We start from the raw sequence: 19,681 nt of genomic DNA on the forward strand, positions 1-19,681 counted from the left end.
AGACGAAGCGAAACGGGAAAACAGTTCAACATAATTCACATTTATTTCGCGATGGCACACGGAAAGCACACATATACAATTATACACCAAAATCAAATGTAAAAGGAGAAGAAACACACAATATTACACAAAAAGCAAATATAAAAGAAGAAGACAATGCAGAGCTATCCGACTACCGAGCACACGGCAACACTTATACAATTTTACTTCACAGACGGCACCGACAACACATATACCCAAAGCAAAAGAAAAGGACCACCCTCAAGGATGAGGCGGGCCTGGGGCCGAGACCGCGTCGGGCCTACCCGTCTGATGATGAGACGCAAAGTGGCGGTGGCGCCCCAACTCCACGGGCCTCGCGGACAGTGTCTGGTAGGGGGTGGGAAAGGGGCCCCCTTGTCACACTATCTCAGCGCGGGGGGGAAACAGGAGGGGGGTTGTTGATGCTCGGGGGAAAGGAGGATATCTCCCTGTCTCGGGTCCCGCGACGAGCGTCTCCACCACGACCTCGGTCGCGCCGCCGGCCTCTCCCTCCGCAGCTCCCCGACTCCGACGCGAGCACCCCTCAACCGCCTTCGCCGCCGCCGCCTCTCCACAGCTTCGTCCGATCGCCCTCTCCGTCTCCTCCCTTGACTCGTCCAAACTCTTCACTGGCTCCGCGAACTCCCAACTGCGTCGACTGACGAACGCGGCCCCTTATATGCCCCGTGGCTTCGCCCCTTCACCTTTGACCCTTTACCTCCGACCCTTCACCTCTAACTGGCTCCCCATTGGACCGAGGAAAAGTGGGCGTGAATGCTTTTTGATCCATGAATTTGCATATAGCGACCACGCTCCAACGCCCTGGAGGCGGGGCCAAATCGTCCCACGCTCACCGATAGGACGGTACATAAGTGGGCGTGAGTCGTTTTTGATCCGTTTTCTTCGGAAAGTCTGTGATGTTTCTGAACACGCTGCTCGGTGCGCGCCCTGCACGAGTCCAGTATCGGTGCCTACAAGTGGCGCAAGAATGGTGGTGATGCGATGGTGGCGAGTTGTGACGGTAAAGGTCGTGGCTGTTGTTGTGAAGCGGCGTTGTGGTTGGTGGTTGTTGTGTGATGGCTGTTGAGACGTGGTTGGTGGTGGTAGTAATGGCGGCTGGTCCAAAATAAAGATAGTAAAAGAAAAACGGCTATCTAAAAGGGTCGCAGCCCGCATGAATGACATTTATTCCCTCTAAACAACGGGTTTGGGCCTAACTACACATATACTTACAGAGATATCTCACCTAAGGGACCTGAATGGTGGTTTGCGAATTTGGTCAACCACAACAATATATATTGACTATATGTAGTGAGTCGGATCGGGGACCACAGAGGCTGGGTTGTTCAGAATTCCCCCACAGGTTACGGAAAACTGCTTCATTCATGAGTGAGACGGCAGCACACGTGTCTACGTCCATTTCCACGGTCCGTCTATATCTACTATAACCGGTTGAGGAGTAGACCATCTGCCAGACTTTGTGTGGAAAAGGTCATACGACTGAACACTGTGGCTGTTCGGGTTGTCTCCATCAGTCATGTCTTCCTGGTTATGCTCAGAGTCAAGGAGGTGGGTTTTGCATTCTCTCTCCTTGCCCTCTGTTTTCGAGACAAGCACGCAGAGGCGATATGCCTCAACTTGTGGCAGTCGTTACAAGCGGAGTTCTTGAAACGGCATGTAGTGGGAGAATGCTCACCGTTGCAGCGGAAACAGCATTTACCAGCACCAGCCACCAAGCAGTTTCCAGGCATTTTGGCATCAGATTTTCTGGTTGGATGTTGTTCCACGCGAGTGACAGATTACAGGTCTGCTCCAGGCTGGTAAGCGATGTAGCGAGCAATATCTGCAGCATTTTTGTCTGCACACTCCATTGCAATAGCAATGTCCTACGTAATGGAAAATGTTGGAGTCCGTTCAGCAAGTAGGTGCTGGTGAATTCAATCTTGCTCAATTCCTACTACGAGCAAGTCCCTTAGCATGTCGTCGAATGTAGTACCAAACTGGCAATGCTGGGCAAGGTGTTTTAGGTGAGCTATGAATGCCAAAATGGACTGTGTCGAGGTTTGGTGACACATGCAAAGATTTAATCGACTCATAATGACTGAGGGTGTGGGTTTGCAGTGCTCCTTCATAGCTGCCACAAGCTCAGCGTGTGTTAAAATCTTCGTGGTCCTGGGCATGGCAAGATTCTTAAGAATAGTAAACGTCTCGCTGCCGCATACTGACATCAGGATTGCTTTTCTATCCTCTATGCCGTTAGCATGGTAGTAATACTGGAGACGCTCAATGTACTTGCTTCGCACGGGTAAAACTCGTCAACACGGCCGAGGGACATGGTGATCAAGTCGCGTATGCAGGGTAATAACGTGTTGGTCAGCCAACAGCTAACTGCAATAGTTCAGCTTACTTTCCATGCGCTCACCAGAATCCCATCTTCGTCGCCATGTAATGTATCAGGCAGGGAAAGCAGTTTGAATGCACCAACAATCTTTTATTGTGCTCCACACACAAAAACCTCAGAACTATCCGTGAGCCCAGCTTCGTCGTGCCCAGCTATGTTCCCGCCTCCCAATGACCACGCTTCCAGTTGACCTGATACATGAATACAAGACACATGAACATATGAATACATCATCGTTCTTCTGTTGTTGTTGATCTTGTGTGTAACTGATTTCGTTTTACCAAGAGTCATGTTCTTATCTCTTCATGGTGTAGTTGAGACGTCTTTGCAATGGCATTTTCGATCTGCATGATGAGGTCATTATTGAGGATCGTCAAGGTAGTTATGCTTGGCTGAAATGGTCTCTGCCTCGTAACGGGACTGCCTGGTATGTGCGTCTTGAATCAGAGCGTGAAGCATCTGTCTGCTGAAGCGTCAAGCGACGTCCTTTGCAAAGTCAGAATTGACTGGTGGTTTGTAACGTATGCTTGAAGGGCGGAGGTCATGCCACCAGCATTCGTGGAGAAAGGTGAATTGTTGGATGGTGGTTGCACCCCGAAGAGCAAATCGTTCCCAATGGTGCACTTGGTGAAGCTCGGCGCCCGTATTGTAGACGTACATGTCAAAATATTTGCAGCTCAGCATTCATGTTGGAAAAAAAGAAAGAAGCACACTGAGCAATAACATAATTCAAATTCTTATTCTTTATTTCAAAGCCTGACGTTTCAAGAACAAACGAGAAGGGCATTCGATAGAGTGCATACCTCAGATACACAATGCCTGATCCACAAGAATATATCTAACCCAATAACTTTTTGAAATATCGTGCTATACAGTACTATATCGTTTTTGGCCCTATCTCTCAATGGTGAAGAATCACTTTCAAAATTAAATAATTATTGTATCCAGATCTGGATTCGGATCTTCACCAAAATCGAATCAATTAGTCTGTGCCACACACCCAACCTATCCACCAAGTTTGTCTGAATCCATCCACAGCTCTTTGAGATATCATGCTAAATATCGTTTTGGCCCTATCTCTCATTGGTGAAGAATCGTTTAAAAATTCTAGCAGCGGATTCGGATCGTCAACAAAATTGAAACAGTTCGTCATCGTCGTCACACACCAAACCTGTCCACAAAATTTTGTCCACAAAAAACAAACAAACAGACAAACAAACAAATAAACCAATGTCACCCACAGGGTGACCCATATCTTGCCAAAAGGTGACCACGTGTGACTTCTTTAAGGTCACACTGAGGTCAACAGAGCTGCTATCCACCAGGAGCGACTCCTTGAGGAATATCTGCCTACGAGAGATTCCGATGAGAATCGTTCTACAGAGTAACCATGAAAAATATGTGTTTGCCTCATAACGTCACCAAATGATGTCATAATGTCTCAAGCTTGACATATCTAGAAAGCACTCATCGAGGTGTTCAATTTGAGGTGCTACACGATATGGTTCCCAAAACTTGAAAATTTGACCTTGGGGTCAAATATGTTTGACCTTAGGCGTTAACCATGAAGGTCAAGGCCAATCACCACCAAAAATTAATCAGCTGAGCGCCAGACCATATACTACATTCCCATAAAGTTTGGAGACGATTCGATTAAAATTACTCAAAAACTAAGGGTTTTGTCGACTCCCCTGATTTGCCACAAAGTGACCTTGACCTTTGACCTTGACCTTCAAAATTTTATGCACTGAAAGGGACCTCTATAGGCCTCTGATATGCGAAGTTACAAAAATTTCCACTGATAACTGTGCTCTGCAGAGTGATTTATACGTGATTACAGACAAAAAAAAAACGTATGAAGGTCAAGGCAAATCACCACCAAAAATTAATCAGCTGAGCGCCAGACCATGAAGTATATTCCCATGAAGTTTGAAGACGATCCGATCAAAATTACTCAAAAAATAAGGGTTTCGTTGACTCCCCCGATTTGCGACAAAGTGACCTTGACCTTTGACCTTGACCTTCAAAATTTTGTGCGCTGAAAGGGACCTCTACATGCCTCTGATATGCGAAGTTACAAAAATTTCCAATGATAACTGTGCTCTGCAGAATTTTTTTCTACGTGATTACAGACAAAAAAATAAAATAAAATAAAATAACATACAAGCTGACTAACATATCTTGCAAAAACTTCGTTTTGGCAAGATAACAAGAAGACGACGTCATGCAGAGCACGATACTTTCAAAATCCATAAAACAAATTTGATCTCAAAAATAATTGGTGGTTGAATTCAGTGACCTGAAATATAAATCCTCTTCAAATTACGTCAATCGGATGAAAATTGAGGATTTTAGAAAGAAATCTCACCTTAATGGTTCACCTTTGGTCTATGTTGACCTTTTGGTCGATGTTGACCTCAAATAATTGGCTATTTGAAATCGGTGACCTGAATTATAAATCCGCTTCAAATTTCTCGTCAATCGGCTGAAAATTGAGGATTTTGGAAATCCAGAACTGCAGGGTCTACCGGAGTGCTCAGTTCCTCAATACTGACCACAGGCTTGTTGTAGCAACTCTAAAGCTGCACCTTAAATCCTGGAGAATGGTACCATCCCAGCCTAGGCTGGATGTTGCCAAGCTCAGGGATGAGGGAGTAGCTGAGGAGTTTGCGAACAGGCTGAGTGGACACTTGGGGGGGTCTGCGTGCTTTGGGGGGTCCTGAAGAGTTGTGGAGCGCCTTCAAGACCACCGTCCTTGATGTTGCCGGTGGATGCCTTGGAGCTCACCGCAGGGCAAAGAAGAATTTTGTCTCTCAAGGGACACTGGATACCATTGACCAGAGTCGCAGGGCCAGGCTGAATGGCAGAGCTGAGCTGTTCAGGGAGCTGAGGCGTAAAACTGTACGTGCACTGAGGGTGGACAAGGAGGCCTATGTGCGAGGAATCTGTGAGGGGTAGAGCATCACCTGTGGACAGGTGATTCTCGTCCCGCTTACAGGGGAATTCGCGCATTACGTTCATCCAAGCCCATCCCTCGGAGCACTGCAGTTCGAGCAGAGAGTGGTAGGCTCTTGACAGAGGAGTCTGAAGTGAAGGCCCGCTGGGCCGGTTACTTTGAGCGGTTGTACCAGGCTGATCCCCCAGCTGTCGAGTTGGACGTCAAGGGTGTTACAATCCCTGTTGCTGACCCTCGAATCAACTGTGGTCCACCTTCGCTTGTGGAAACACGGGCTGCGGTGAACCAGTTGAAACGGGGCAAAGCTCCAGGGATCTGTGGCATCCATGCTGAACTTCTCAAGGCTGGTGGAAATGCTGCACTCGTGTCGTTGCATGCAGTTTTGTGCTCTGCCTGGAACACAGGCATCATCCCAACTGACTGGAAGAGGGGCCTTGTTGTCCCTCTCTGGAAAGGGAAGGGTGATCGCCAAGACTGCAACAACTACCGAGGGGTGACGCTGCTCTCAGTGCCGGGCAAGGTCTTTGCTCGGATAATTCTTGATAGGGTTCGCCACCATCTGCTTGAGCACCAGCGTCCAGGGCAGTCAGGCTTTACACCAAAGAGGTCAACGATTGACCGTATCCTTGCACTTCGTGTCCTCATTGAACGCAGACGAGAGTTTCGGCAGGGGCTGCGTGCAGCCTATGTTGATCTCTGTAAAGCGTTCAATTCAGTGAATCGGGATGTCCTCTGGAGGATTCTTGGTCTTCGTGGGGTGCCACCAAAACTGATCGATCTGATGTCTGAACTCTACTCTGGTACTGAGAGTGCTGTGAAGTGTGGTGGTACCATCTCTGACTTATTTCCAGTTGTTACTGGAGTTCGTCAGGGAAGTGTACTTGCCCCCACACTTTTCAGCACTTGTATGGACTAGATTTTAGGGAGGATGTCGGAGAGATCAAGTTGCGGTGCATCGTTTGGGAATGTCAAGATCTCGGACCTTGATTTTGCAGATGATGCAGTCATCTTTGCGGAGACTTTAGACATCCTCTTGGGGGCCCTCGAGGTGCTGAATGAGGAGTCGCAGCCGTTGGGATTACGGGTTTCTTGGGTCAAAACTAAGATCCAGGCTTTCGGTGACATCTTGGATGCTGCTGTCCTGTCTGTGTCTGTTTGTGGTGAGGATGTTGAGGTCGTGGAGAGATTCACTTACCTTGGCAGTGATATTCATGTCTCTGCTGACTGCGAGTCAGAGGTCAATAGATGTCTGGGTCGGGCCTGGGGAGTCATGGATTCACTGGATCATGGGGTGTGGCGCTGCCGATACCTGTGCGGGAGGACGAAAGTCCGAGTCTTCAGGTCCTTGGTACTTCCAGTCTTGCTCTATGGGTGCGAGACTTGGACTCTGACCAAGGATCTGAGACGGAGACTTAATTCCTTTGGTACCAGGTCTCTTCGGAGAATCCTTGGCTATCGCTGGTCAGATGTTGTGTCCAACGAGCGGTTGCTGAGAGAGACTCGGATGAGATTTGTTACCTGCATAGTCCGTGAGCATCAGTTGCGGCTGTATGGACATGTGGCTCGTTTTCCTGACACTGATCCTGCTCACCAGATTCTCTCAGCGAGGGAGTCTCGTGAGTGGAGGAGGCCAGTGGGTCGACCACGTGCCTCATGGTTGCAACAGGTTGACCATCATCTCAAGGAGATGGGGATGGGCCTGGCATCTGCCTGGGGGATGGCCAGACGGAGGCCCCTGGAGTACCGGCGGAAAGTGGACGCAGCGACGCGCTGTTCTGGCACATGCTCCCTCCCATACCTGACCTGACCTAATCCCACTCTAAATTCAATTCAATAATGAAAAACGTCATTGGTCAGGGTCAGATGTCCGATCAAAGCGGGACGTCTTCGTACCCGGTCATCACTGCCAGCAGTTATACAGTGGCCATTCTAATTATGTCTCATTAATTACATAACACTCCAGCACACAAACACCACAAAAAACAAATTCTGGTGAGGGTCTGCAATCTCTGATTGCTATTTTTCTTGTTTATATTTGCTGTAATGTTTATTTTAACCAGACTAATGTTATTTGCATATGCTGAAAGTTTAAATAACCAGGCTAATGCTATTTGCATTTGCTGCAGATTTAAATTCCTGGACGAATGTTATTTGCATTTTCTGTAAGTTTAAATAACCAGACTAATATTATTTCCGTTTGCTTAAAGTTTAAATAACCAGACTAATATTATTTGTATTTGCTGTAAGTTTAAATAACCAGACTAATATTATTTGTATTTGCTGTAAGTTTAAATAACCAGACTAATGTTATTTGCATTTGTTGAAAGGTTTAAATAACCAGAAAAATGTTATTTGCATTTGCTGTAGGTTTAAATAACCAGATGAATGTTATTTGTATTTGCAGTAGGTTTAAATAACCAGACTAATGTTATTTGCAATTGCTGTAGGTTTACATTTTTCTTCAAACTTTGCCCTCATGTGATGCTGTAAATGGAATCAACTTGATGCATGGATTCTTGCCTTGCCTTTTATAAAGAAAGTAGGGTGGGTGTAACATAGCAAAGTTGAGGGGTGGGGGGAGGGGGCGCATTTGCAGTTTTAGAAAATTGTTGAAGAAGTTATAATGCCCCTGCCCCCTCCCCCATTTAAATATGTCCTCCCTGCTTTGGCAACTGATTGATCATACAAACCCCATCCTGTAATGAAGTTTGTGACATATTTGCACCATTCCCATTTCTTGCCATTCTGAGATCTCAGGCCAAATTGAATGGTCAAAGATATGTTTTATGTTTCTTGGGGGCGGGGGCGGGGGGGTTGTAGTGTTGTTAAAACATCTTGAAATGCATTTTCAAGGCCCAAGTTTTTGGAAGGAAACATTTTTATGGAGAAATGAAAGAATGAAACAATAAATTAAATTTATTCGTCCAGTCTTCCCAACAGGAAGAATAAATTCATACATGAGAACTAAAAACATTAAAAAAAAATCAAACATGTTCATCAAACATTCGTTTCAGTGAACCAATCATTTTTTGCCTCCATGCAATGAGACATCTCAACTTGACCTAAATGAACTGCTGTGACCCGAATGGATAATAAATGGACCAATCATACATTGCTACGAGATGTATGGCGGTATAAAAGCAGCAGCCTTGCACAACCTCACGAGGGTCACAACTCAAACTGTTGACTGCATCCTTAGTAAGGAGGATAAGAATAAGGGTTGAAAATAGAGAGTTGAGCAAAAGTACAGCCAAAAACAAAAATCTGATTAAGCTGAAATTGAATGTTAAAAGGCATGAGCTCTTATTTGCACTTAGAAAAGTGAAGCGTTGACAAAGAGTAATGCAGTCTGAACCAAATATATTGGAGATTTCCATTGTAATATCACGGATTTCTCTGTTATGTTACTCTGTCTGTTATTTGTCTGTCTGTTAAATGTTACACATTTACACATGCACAGTCAGGGGAACTTCCATTAGTGGAGTGTATCTATCTCAGGGGTTAACAGTGGCATTTTGAGGAGATCCAAGTTTAAAAATAATGAGGAAAAGTAAAAGTTGATAAAACTCCAAGGCCGGATGGTATGCATTCAATACAATACTCTTGGCTGCATATTATCTAGGCCCAGAGATTTATCATCCTTTACTTTTCCGAGCTATTTCTTTAATTCCTAGTTCCTCCACTATTGCTGGAGATAGCAGAGCAGATAAGTGTGGTGTTAGCGGATATCTTTAACAACTCGTTCAAGTCAGCACAGGTTCTAGTGGATTGGAGAGCAGCAAATGCAACATCGTCATTTAAGAAAGGCTCCAGGGAAGAATTTGGGAACTAGAGACCTGTCAGCTTGACTTCAGTTGTAGGGAACGTGCTGGAAACGTTAATTAAGGAATGGATAAGGAAGCATTTGAATAATTTCAGATTCAGAAAAGTGTAGATACTTTAATAGATTGTCAGATGCAGTTCAACATAAAGACATGTAAGGTGCTGGGGTTGGGTAAGAATAACAAAAATAAAGTTGATATAATGCAAGGGGCAGTCTTGGAACATGTCACTCAGGAGAAGGATCGAGGGGTGGTAATAGATTCAGGTGTGGGGGTGGGGGTGGGAGGGGAGGGGGAGTTAGCAGACTTTACAGTTCCAGGCAGCCATTTAAGGTTGTATTTGTAAAGGGATAAATTATAAATCAAAACAGATAGTGTTAACTGTTCACAAATTTAGTACGGCTTCATCTGGAATACTGTGTACAGATTTGTTCACCACATCTGAGGAAGGACATAGTTGCCAGAGTGATGGTACAGTGTAGAGAAACAAAATTTATTCCAGGCCAAACTAAACCACCAATTAGTTAATAAACCCATGCTTTCTGCTAACCTCCACTCATTCGTTCTGTTTTTTTTTTTCCCTACCTGTTGAACCAACTTATACATTCTTTTCAATCTCATTCTTCCTGTAGCTCTTCAAGACATCTGTTCACCACCATCTCATATCACCCCCCCCCCCATCCAAAAACCTTGATCTTTTCTGTCCCCATTAATCCTCCTCAAGCACAACTCTTTCCAAGTTTCCAGTTTTTCCTTCCTGACAGTTTGCTTCTGTATCCATCTTGTTCACCCTGTGCATCCTCCTCGACCACATATTTCTCATTTGTCCAAGTCTCCCTCTATTTTGTCCTTCTTCCCTGCTGTTGGTGTCCCTCCCTTTCTTTGTACTGTTCCATTGGTTCTGTTACATCCTGATCCATTTTATATTCTCGCTCCTCCACAAGCCTCGACTTTGTATACAAAATAAATAGGACCACTAAACCTGTAGCTTATGTTTTTTTTTTTTAAATGTTGAAGGCTACAGGCACGGACGGACTGAATAGTCCTCATCGAGGTCAAGCCTTAAATAAAAGAACTGCATGAATAGAAAAGTAAGGAAAGAGAGAATGGTCTAAGAGTTTTTAAGAAAGTAAAAAAAAAATCTGCTTTTTGAAAAGGGGAAGGTCATAAGTGTTTGGGAAGACATGAGAAAGTAAAGAGTTCCAGAGTTTGGCAGTGGAGGGGAAGAAACAAACATCATAACAGCCCACCCTTGAGTTGCCAATTGCCACACAATAATCATGTGATGCAGTAGTTTATCGAGTATGCCTTGGTTTCGCTAATGGTGGAGATATCTGGGCCCTAGCCTAATGTTGTAACCCAAATTTGGTAGAATTCTGACTGGTAGGACTGGAGAGGAAGATTTTTTTTTTAAGGAATTTACAAGATTTTCCAAAAATTTTACGAAGTCTGCCATTTTCACACACTTCTGGTCATGTGATCGGCATGACCTCTGCAAATTAACATCAAGACCCTCTCCTAATGTTGTAACCCAAATTTGGTAGCATACTGATGGGTGGGTCTGGAGAAGAAGATTTTAAAAGGGATTAATGTGATTTTCCCAAAATTTGACGAAGTCGGCCATTTTAACACACTTCCAGTCACGTGATCCGCATGACTTCCACAATATAATTAGCATCCCTTCCCTCCTATAATGTTTCAACCCAAATTTGTTGGCATTCTGACATGTGGGTCTGGAGAAGAAGACTTTGGAAGGAATTTGCACGACCGCCATTTTGACACACTTCCGGCCACGTGATCAGCATGGCCTCCACAATTTAACATCAGGACCCTATCCTAATGTTGTAACCCATATTTGGTAGCATTGTCATTGGTGGGTCTGGAGAAGAAGATTTTTGAAGGAATTTACACATTTTTCCCAAAAATTGACCAAGCAAGCCATTGTGACACTTCTGGTCAAGTGATCAGAATTACTTCGGCAATTTAATATCCCTACCCGGGCCTAATGTTGTAACCAAAATTTGGTTGCATTCTGACTGGTGGATCAGGAGAAGAAGATTTTGAAAGGAATTTGTGGGACTGCCATTTTGACAAACTTCCGGTCATGTGATCAGCATGGCCTCCACAATTTGACGTCAGGAACCTGTCCTAATGCTGTAATCCAAATATGGTAGCATTCTGACTGGTGGGTCTGGAGAAGAAGATTGTTGAAGAAATTTACTGAGTCTGACATTTTGACCTACTTAAAGTCATGTGACTGGAATGAGCTTTTGCAATTCCTGTTACCAATCAGGAGAGGAACGTTGCTGCAAAATTTCGGGTGGATCGGTCCAGCGGTTTGGCTGGAGAAGTCGAAAAAGAGACGGACGGACAGTGCGCAATGACGATACCTTATCTGGAATGTAAATTCCAGATAAGCTCAAAAACAACGAGAGTTCTTCAGACACCTTACCCCATGCAGTCTTGAGATAAAGCACATGGGAAGAGTCTTTTAAACTCTTGCTTTGTGTTTTTGAGCACATATATTCGCTACAAGTCGCAATTTTGTCTGAATCTCGATATTCCCCAACGCTAACAGCGTGAGCATAAAATTTGATTGGTTGAGATGGCATAATATTTTGTCCAAGTACTGCAAAGTTGGAGGTTTATGGAAGTGCCAAGAAAGCGATTTGTGTTCTCCAGTGTTCAAGTATATTATTACATTGAAATAAAATAAATGTTTTAAAGGCTGTAGAAAAAACAAACAAATATTTATTCAGAACTTTTACAGTTTATGCAGCGTCTTTTACGCCACCTTATTTAACACGTTAAATTGGTTGTCCATGCCTGTTGTTTGTGTCCAACTTGACGTCTCTAAAAACAGTAAATTTCCTGTTTGGAATGATTTTCAATTTTGTTTGACTGCCAAACAGACAGACTAAAAAAAATTACGTTACTCCATCCTGTGCGTGCGTGTACGATCAGGACGAGATTCCAATCATTTTGCCAATTGCAGAACCAAAGTACTGCGAAACTGCAGATTTGTGTTCTCCATTGTTCAAAATATAACATTCAATTGAAATTTAGTAGTCCCTTGATCACAGACTGATGTCTTCAGACAAAGTGAACCAATTTCTTATCCCCACTTTTCGCATTGCACACGGTAAATAAATGACTAAACTATAGGAAGCATCTGAAAGAGACGGAACTTTTTACATTAGAAAGGAGACAATTGTGTTGGGATCTGGTGTGGATGTTTAAGATAATGAAGGGTATTGGCAAAACAAGTGCAGAATACTATTTCAGCAGAATGGACACTGACAGGACAAAGGAGGGCACGACATGAGATTAATGGGGAGAAAGGGCTTTTTGAGAGTGGGATTAGGATTGCATAGGTATCTGGAAATAGTGAGTATGTGTGAGTACGAAGATATTGACATGATTGCACGGGGTTGGTGGGCCTAATGGCCTCCTTCTGCATTGAAGTTCCTTATATTGCTGAGCGAGAGGCCACTGACTTGTCTGCAATGTGACACCAACAAATGTTTTACTTTGGTCTCGTTCTGAGAGAGAGAGAGAGAGAGAGAGAGAGAGAGAGAGAGAGAGAGAGAGAGAGAGAGAGAGAGAGAGAGAGAGAGAGAGAGATGGAAAGAGAGAGAGAGAGAGAGAGAGAGAGAGAGAGAGAGATGGAAAGAGAGAGAGAGAGAGAGAGAGAGATGGAAAGAGAGAGAGAGAGAGAGCTGGAAAGAGAGAGAGAGAGAGAGCTGGAAAGAGAGAGAGAGAGAGAGAGCTGGAAAGAGAGAGAGAGAGAGACAGAGACAGAGACAGAGACAGAGACAGAGACAGAGACAGAGACAGAGACAGAGACAGAGACAGAGACAGAGACAGAGACAGAGACAGACAGACCAATTGTTGAGAGCTTTAGATTCCACAGAATTCAGAAAATTGACTGTGAATTCAAAATCCTACTCAGCATACAGATGTTAAGCAACCATAATATTATTATTTCAGGTTCTTATGTTGGTGCTTCTGATGCTCAAAAACAATCAAACCTTCAAAGGATTCTTGTTGCAAGTAACAGAGCTGTGTTAAACTCAAATGGGTTTTAACAAAACTTCATGCAATGCCTCTAAGTACTCCACAAGTTTTTGCAGGATTTTGCAGGCTTGTTGACGGAAGTCAAATTCATTCATCTCAGCAATTGAGCACCTGTTTTTAAGATTTTTCAGTTGCCCTCTACTTCTTCTCGCATTCACTTTGATACTTCCCCCGGCTCTTCCCCTAACCCTGCCAGCTGATTGAAGCATTTCTTTCCTCCTTCTTGCCAATAGTCGTAGTCCTTGAAGCTGCCTGAGAACTATCAAGATAATTTTATGGAGTGGTTCGTGGCTGTGATACAAGCGATCTCGTATGCCACGCAACAACTGCACAAAAATGCCCACATCTCTATCTACTATCTTTAAAAGATTTACTGCTTGGTCTTGGTCCTGTTCCTGAGAGGCGAGAGGTACTGGAAGCTCGACTGAGATGATTTCATCACCAGGCATGTCCGACATGTCGAATTCCCGTTGCTGCACAGGGACACAGACCAGCCATCTGTCAAACATGACTCGTACAATGCGATCTTAAATTTGTTAAAATATTATTCACTTGCATTTCCATTATTTCTTTCAGGAACTAGTACACCGTCGGTAATAAGTTTGTGTTACTCATACTTCAAGTATGCATTGCTAATTATAGTTCAAAATAAATGCCTGATGATTGTATTGCCTGAACATTTCTAAACTGGAGAATGGTGTTTCATTGAAGAGTCATGATGGTGACTTTGGCCAAGTTTTTCTGACACTGATGCGTTCCATTGAAATGCCATGGATAATGAACTTTAGAGTCCATAGAACACAAAACCCGTGCAGTGTTCATGTATATGCAGTCGGGCCTTACTGTCTGTGGGGGTTACGTTCTTGAAAATCACAGTGAACCACAAATCCACAAATTTAGGGGGTAATGAGGAAAATAGGGTTAGTGACTTAAACTTTATAATTCATCCAAAATGTACCCTTAACATGTTTGTGGGTTGTTGTTGTGATATCTATTTTCATGAATAAACGAGTTATTACGAACATAAAATAAAGTTCATTTTCTTGAGTTATTATTATTTCATATGCAGCCTGAGGCTGCTGGTTGCATAATCGCTGGGAGCACAGCTGTGTTGCTGATGCAGTTCCCCCTGTTTTCAAGAAGCTGGTACACATTTGCCAACCTCGAAAGAATGACAGGCTGAGTCAACCCACCTGGTGTTATTTATCGGCACAACAGGAGCTCAAACTCAAGACCCTAAGATTTTAAGCCAGCCACCTTAACCGTGAAGCTAACAGCAGGCTTATTCTTCTGTATTAAGAACATAAAATATAGTTCATTTTCTTGAGTTACGAAGATCATGAAACTTACCTTTTAATAATAATGATGATAAACTTGATCGAATAATGTGATCGTGAAATGATGGTGATTATAAACACCTCGTTGATGGAGATGATCGGTACATTGCCATAACGGCTGAATCTTCTTAAACCCAAAACGCATGGCACGCCCTCTTATGCTATAAATCAATATATTAATCATCATCATCTGATCTGGGGAAGAAGTTGATCCTGTAATACCCTGGTCTTTTCATTGTCATAATACTGAACTTCAGTGTGTTCACATGCTTGAGAAGAGCAGACTTGTGGGAGGTGGAAGCACTCAGTCCACCAGTGCTTGTTTAATTTAGATTTAAATGAAATTAATTTGTTGTCTTGGCTTCAACTGCTTCCTGTGGAAGACTGTTCCAGTCATCTACCACTCCACTGCTAAAAAAAAAAAACACTTCCTGACATCTCGTGTGCTCCTCTCCTAAAAATAACTTCCTTGAGTGACCTCGTTTAACTATGTCTAGCTGGCTTGAAGAAATGACTGGGATCGAACCCAATCAGCCAGGGAAGAATCTGGTGTACAATAATCACATCACCCTCCTCCTACTCCTCCTCCTCCTCCTCCTCCATCTCCTCCTCCTCTTCCTCTTGCAGGAGAGGGAGTGTAGATTCAGGATCCTCAGTGTATCTTGGTTAGGAAGTTCCTTGATTTCTGGAACCCTTTTTGAAGAGAGGTGTGATATTGACCCTTTTCCATGCTCGAGGCAGTTTCCCTTCAATGGATTTGTTGAAAATCAAGGCTACGGGTTCAGCTCTGCTTGAACTGATCTCTCTTAAGAATCGTGACTTGCTTGCATGAATGTTCTTTATCCTCTTCTCAACCTTTTCAGTGGTCATTTTCATGTCTTCTCGGTGACATTCAAACTCTTGGCTAATTGTCAAATCTGGTATGTCGTTCAAGTTCTCTTGTGTAAATAGAGAGCTGAAATATTGATTATGTGTCTTTGCTTTCTCCTTGTTGGTTTGAGCTGAATTTCCATCCCCGAGCTCAAGGACTCCGACACTGATCCTAGTTTTTAATCTTACTGTTGACATATCGCCAAAACCCCTTAAGGTCAGAGTTTAGGTTATGCACCAAGGAGTCCTCATACTCTTCCTTCAAGTTATGTGTGGCATTTCAAAGTTCAACTTTCACCCTTATGTACTTATCATAGTCATCGTCACTATCAGAAACTGTTTCTTTACTCCAACATCAAACTGCCATTTTGATCTCGTGGCGTGACATTCTGAAAGTCAGCATGTCGAAGCAGCATGTCCAGATCATTGCTTCCTCTTCTGGAGAGCAAAAGCTTCTCTTGTCATGTCTTTGCTCCTACAGTTCCTTCTATTCCTCTTGAACTTTGGTATAATATGTACTTATCCAGTTTACTCATAACTTCAGTACTGAATGATTCCCACGCTTGGATGCAGTTCATGTTTTCCACTTTCTCCTTCCAATTGATTTGTCAGATAGTTCTCTTCATTGTATCGTAGTTCCCTTTATGATAATTAACGTCTCCAGCCTTCACAGTGGGTTCCAGTTGCTACTCCAGATTAAGTCAGAACACTAGATCACTGTCCCAGTGGAAGTTTGTGCACGATGGACTCTATCATATCCTCTTCGTCAGTGACTAGGCAATCCAGAACAATGGAATTCTGACCTTGTTTATGTCTTCTCTACAAATTGATGTACTGAATGACAATTTGCAGCATGGGCATACTGTACATCGATTGCCAGTCTATTTCTGGATCGTTAAAATCTCCCGCAACATGAAGAAACTTTTCCCTTCGTGTACATATGAGATTCAAAAACTGACAGTTTTTTTCTGAATTTTCTTCTGAATTAGATGGGCTCATATAACGACGACAACTGATAAGCAACTGCTTGTTTCCATGAAGATGCACAGAGCACCATACCGATTCTGCGAATGAAGACACTAGTTCCATTTCAGCAGCTTGCAGTGTTTTCTTCACGTAGATTGCCACACCAGTTTGACATTCAGCTTCAATATTTGTGAAGACGTCAAATCCTTCTATTTCAATCAGCGGTATGATGTAGTTGATAAACTTGGTTGTTGGGAGCACTTGTGTTATCAAAATCAGATCTAGATCTACTTGCCCTACTATGAGTTCCAGTTCAAGAAGTTTGTTACCAAGTAAATCTGCCTTTGTATACAAAGTTGTTAGATTCAGTTCATGACCCTTGTTTCCTCCTGTACTAATCCTTGTGTTCGTCATTGGCTGTCTTCATTCATCATTTGCCTCCAATTAATCAATGGTACTTACAGAACAACTTTCTGGCTTATTTGTAACTAAAACCATTTTTTGCGTGGTTGACTTTCTTTCGACTTCTGCATTGGACTTATTTCCAGGCTCCTTTGTAGTTTCAGAACTTTCCTCTCATTCATGTTTGGATGTTAGGTCTTTGTTTGATCTCGTCACATTGATCTTCCTGCCGCATCTACTTGGTTTAGCAGCCAAGTTCTTCCTCTCCCTATTCTTTCCGTAGTCTCACCTCCTGACGTAGCAATTTTTTGCTTTCATGTTGCTTTGTAAGGTCTGGTGAGATGAAGGTTTCTTTCCATCCTTCAGTTTTCTTGCTGACGAGAGTATCTCACTACTTTTCCTATTGCCAGCCAGTTCTATCAGCAGTGGTCCGCAGTTCTCCTTTCAATTTTGGTTCTTTCCTCCCAAGTCGTATTGCTTTTAAATATTCACTCCATTCTGAAAAATGTATTGGACTTCCTCATGAACATATTCTTGTCTTTCTCTGAAATTGTCATTTGTGGATTCTGGGATATTAAAAATCACAACATTGTTTTTTTCTCCGTTCATGGCTACTTCCTCGTTCATGGTTTGCTGATAGCATTCACAGCACTCTCAGTTTCAGTCGGCCATGCCACTTTGTGTGAAGGATCCTTCACCTCCTTATTGTTGTTTTTGTGACCTGTTTGTACATCAGGATCAGGCAATTTTCCAGCATCAGCAGAGGAACTTGTTTTGTGGGTGTCATCTCTGGTTCCTTCTTCGATTCCATAAAAAACATGGTTGTTGTTAATGTAAGAAGCTGTTTCTTCACCTCCTAATGTGTCTCTATATGTTCTGTTAACTCTCATTTTACCCTCCCCTATCATATCCTTCACTGTTTGCTGAGCTTCAGTTAGCACAATGCTCACAGCTCCTTTCAGTTCCTCTCCCATCAGAAATACATCTTGCTCAGCAGCACTTTTCTGCTGAATGGCTGCTTTAGCTCCTTTAACAGCAGTGAGTTTTACCGCCATTTTCCCATTTTTGTCCGATCCTATCCAACCCGTTACATTAGTTATTCGTACCTGTTGTTTGTGTCCTTTATGACATCCTTAAAAACAGTTATTTTCCTGTTTGGAATGATTTTCAATTTTGGTTGACTGCCAGACAGGCAGGCAGAGTAAAAATATTTTCCCTCCTCTTTGCGCATGCGCGATCGGGACGAATTCTAAGCCAGGGTACTTTAAAACCACAGACTTGCCTTCTTATTCATGTTCCGATTCGTGTTGAAAATGTAACATTTGATTTAACTGCTATTCCTCGATCACAAACTGACGATCATAAACTGATCAGACAGACGGATGGACGGATTGACAGACGGACGGACTTGAACCAATTGCTGAACCTCACTATTTGCTTTGCATGTGTGGGTAATAACAAGAAGTCTTAACACCATGACTTATCACAGAGGAGGCCTGTCCCCTGTCTTTCTATCCTCCCATGAGTGTTTGTGCATTTAAGGAGCGTTTTATAGCTTCAAGTCAGTGAGTCTGTATTTCGAGAACAGCACACGTCTTCCTCGTTTCTTGTTATTGATTTTCCATTTATTATTTATTACCGTATTCATTAAACCTGCTTGTTTTTGTCATTGTGTGTTTGCTTTTGGTTTCCAAATCAATACTCGAATTTTTAATGGTCGTTTGAACGTTGGGTTCTTCATTTAGCTTCGACCAATCTCAATTGAAGCCTCCCCTTCCACTTAGCAGCCTGTAGAGTTTGTCTCTGGTGGTATCTCGATAAGCAAGACCGTTCCCGGTCATACAGTACTATTACGTGCACAGGGAAGGTGGAGCTCCGGGTGGTGTACAAGTGTGTTTATAAAGGCAAAACGCTCTTAAAAAGGAGGCAATCAAAAAATTTTGTGATCCCCCTACTAATTCTCTGCCCCAGCTTGAAGGTGAATTTATTTATTTCAAGCACCATCATCTCAACACCCACCTTTGTTGTACAGGTTTGTGCTTAGTTTTTATAGAAAGTTAAGTACATGGTCTCTGTCTCTCATTGGGGATCTATCGCAGTTGGTATCCGTGTCATGCCGTGTGTGTAGTAAATTTATATAGTATTGCTGTACCTGTGTTTATCAGCTATCCATTCACTGTGTATTTAAATAACTTGATAACGTTTTCGCTACCTGCCACTGACCACTTAGAAAACCCTAATGATGGATTGCATTACAAGAGTGTGGGTGTTAACATCTTCGCGCTCAGACATTTAAAATCAGCCAATCGCTTTTCGGCTCTCCCGGTGCAATGCCCTATATGAACTGGGAAGTATAAGCATCAGATTATACATTAAACCCACCTTTATTTGCTTTGATTATGTAGCAATGGTGTCAAAGATAGGTGAAACATTTTTTTGGATACACATGAAGTTTCATTGAAGAGTTGAGTCATAGAAGGGCTCAGGGAATGTGTAATTACAGCAGGAAGATGGGAACACCCAGATGTTATTCAGCTGATAAGACAGAAGCAGATAAAGTTATAAATTGAGTAAAGTTAGTCTTTAAGATACAGTGAGTTGTTACCTTGAGAATGACTTCAAGGGAAAGAGCAGCACTGAACTCTATTTTTACTCCTAATCACAAAATTGAGATTGAAAAAAAAAATATTGTAGAAAGTTTATAAAATAAAAAGAGTGCAGGAAATTATGAAATCAATAATGTCCTCTTGAAAACTGTTTAACCTGAAATTATTCAATCCAAAGTATTTACTCGTAAATACAAACTGTCGCTTCGCTGATGGGGATGTGA

General features: G+C 42.9%; 1 long non-coding RNA gene across 1 annotated transcript in view; it reads right to left on the minus strand.

Moving 5' to 3' along the window:
• Nucleotides 1-12,940: 12,940 nt before the first annotated feature.
• LOC147034464 (uncharacterized) overlaps nucleotides 12,941-19,681 on the minus strand; it is a 28,568-nt gene continuing 21,827 nt past the window's right edge. The window contains exon 3 of the long non-coding RNA XR_015058844.1: nucleotides 12,941-13,749. This is a non-coding gene — a long non-coding RNA (uncharacterized LOC147034464). The remainder of the gene's footprint in view (nucleotides 13,750-19,681) is intronic.

Source organism: Eptatretus burgeri, chromosome 1 (assembly GCF_056783735.1).
Source record: "Eptatretus burgeri isolate ZD-2024b chromosome 1, Ebu_testis_v1, whole genome shotgun sequence".
Taxonomy (NCBI): Eukaryota; Metazoa; Chordata; class Myxini; order Myxiniformes; family Myxinidae; genus Eptatretus; species Eptatretus burgeri.